The sequence below is a fragment of the Botryllus schlosseri genome, chromosome 6 (genome assembly GCF_051294905.1).
Source record: "Botryllus schlosseri isolate E-star chromosome 6, Bs_hap1, whole genome shotgun sequence".
NCBI classification, from domain to species: domain Eukaryota; kingdom Metazoa; phylum Chordata; class Ascidiacea; order Stolidobranchia; family Styelidae; genus Botryllus; species Botryllus schlosseri.
In genome coordinates this window covers 11,732,438-11,735,264 of record NC_137241.1, presented here as the reverse complement: position 1 = coordinate 11,735,264, position 2,827 = coordinate 11,732,438, and positions in this window count along the sequence as shown.

Here is a 2,827-nt window from a genome sequence, read left to right as displayed (position 1 = left end):
ACATGTGGATTTGGAGGCGCGCACGCAGAGAGACCGTATTGAGTCACTGAGTAGCCAACTTTTCAGCCAAGGGGCCACATGAAGATATACAAACCATTGCGCGGGTCACTTGAATGCTGATGTCTTTTTTTTTTTCAGTTTTCCGATGGGAGCGAACCGGATTAGGTAACTGTGAAAATAGGACTTGTATCACTCCTACGCACCAAAATCGATAACAATTATGTCATCAAAACTCTGTGTCGGCTACACGTATAACGCTGGGCTCGTTTGGCCAGCACGTGATTAATCGCCGCTTGGACATATCAATATCGAAGATTTCAGTGAACAAGAACATGCGTCTATCATTTTGTGCAAAGGTTTCATCGCCGACGATCTTTCTGTGAGTACAGACGAGAAGTCGCATGTTAGGCGACACGTTCTCTCATTAATGTGAATATAGTTCGACTCAATTCCTTAAATTGGGCGTATTTTTAATTTTAATTTTCACTGGAGGAGGAACTAATACTAAAAGCAAGAAATCGAGTGACAATGAATTGCGCGAAGTGCTAAGAAAATATTAGGTCAAATTGATCTGCCACGAAATATTCTACCTTTTGGTCAAATGGTCATATACGAAGATTTACGATAATGATGGATGGCTCCTGGCTACGCCAGTGCGTCAGAACTGATATGTCAGTGATCAACATCCCAAAGTTCGCGGTCAGATTATTCAAATTTTAGGTTGGTCTTTCAAGTTCACAATAAATTGCCTAGGTAATTTTGTTGTTGTTGATATTACAGCTAATTTCGAGAATTACTTCACGGGCCACGAGTTGGCCGCCCCTGCCGTATTTCGTAGCTTTTCAATCATACGGCGAAATTCAACAGTGTGTTATTGTGGGTGCCTGCGAATTGGAATTCAGTCCTGCGCATGACCGTGTTTTGCTGTAAGGATATGCGAACGTAGATAGAGAACAGCATCTCAGAACGCCGTTATATTCCGCGAACAATTATCGCGATGCGAGCTGGTCAATTTGATGCCTTAACCCCATGGTGTTGGATATATTAGAGAGGAATTAGCGATTGAATGCGCGCTTTCCCGTATGTAATCATCTGTTTTGTGCATTTATTCTTGTCTGCTTGAAACAGTCGTATTCCTGAATTGTCACGCAATGAGCGTGTATAGTTCAATTCGTTACTGATAGGTTCACTGCACACCAGATTCTCAGTGGCACTAGTTCTGCATTTATTCGATTCTTTCGAAGGAACACTTTCTATATTTCAATAAACTTGATAGACACCGGACGAGCGCGTTACGAGCGCATCAATATCGAATTTCAACCCATTAGGTATCCGTTAGAAAGCGAATTTCTACTCATATGGTCGCTCATGTTGCGCTTGCTACAGTTACAATTGAACAATCCAACAATTTCAATATTACAGTCAATTGTATGGCTTGATATGACCAAGTGCAGCGGCGGTAATAAAACGCCGCATTCGTGTTTTGATGCGGTACACAATAGGGTTGTTGAAAATACTTTTTATTTCCAACTTTCACTCGCATAGTGATAAAATTGTCAGGTTACCTTACAAACGCTACACACCAAATTTGGGTCAATTCCGACCAGTAAAGGCCGTGCAATCTTAAATTGAAATTTCGACCATTTTTGAATTTATAGTATTTACGGTGAAAAACTTCGACACTTCGTTATGACCAAATATCGTGTTCAAGGCATGCCTGAAGGGTAAGTGATGCTTTTTTTCACGGGTTTGCATCTTGATACTGGGCTGTGATAGCTAATTAAGGAAAAATTAATTTGACACCGATTTGCTGGAAATGAGTCAACGAAATTGAAGTAGTCTCGCTAGAACGACGGTGATATATATTAGCAAATAAAATACTTTCAAGGCTGAAATCGGGCACCATGAAGAGAAAATGAACTGAAACACAGGTAAAATACAGCAAAATATATTTCCCAAGTTAATATCGATACCCGAAATATCTTTTGACTTGCTGATGTAGATTTGACGACGTTTTGGCTGTTTTCTTCGCAATGCGTTATGATACTTGCTTTTCACGACTCCTTTATACCTCCACATGGCGAATTACGAATGCCGAGGCATTATTTTTGGATTTCAGTGGATCTGCATCATCATAGGCCATTTATATGTACCGTAGTGAACTCACGCCAACCAACAATGGGATGCTTGAGGTAGGCTATGTCATGTTACCAGTTGATTGATGAATAATGATGACATATCTTCATCATATCAATAATTCTTTTGAGCCACTTCATATCATCCTTGAGATTTGGTGGTGAAAAAAGCCGCGATGTCAGAAAGCATTCGCTAGGAATGGGAAGAGCTAGAACGAGCCACGGCATAAAGATCAACATTGAAAATAAACTGTGACATTGGTCACTAGGCCGAGGTGGATGTCAGTTAGAGACCGCAACTGCGCGTCGTTCGGGATCCTCTATATGTTCATTACATCGCATGGTGTCTTATCGCATTGTGTGTATCTTGATCGGATGAAAATATAAACTCCAGACTATAGATTATTGTCTTCACTTAGCCTGGTAATACGGCAATGCGCTTTATTGCGGAGAACGAAGTGCTGTCCCCCCCCCCCCCCCAAGCTCATTTGCTTTGATTACGTGAAATTCACACTAGTGCAACAAAAAATATCGCGGAAATATATATTTACAGTATTTTTCCTGCTTGGCAATTTATTTTCTCTTTACGGTTCTGGATTTCAGTGCTGAAAGTATTCATATGCGATTTATGTCACTATCGTTTTCATGGGGCTCTTTCAATGCAGTTCCAGCCAGTATCATATTCATTTTTC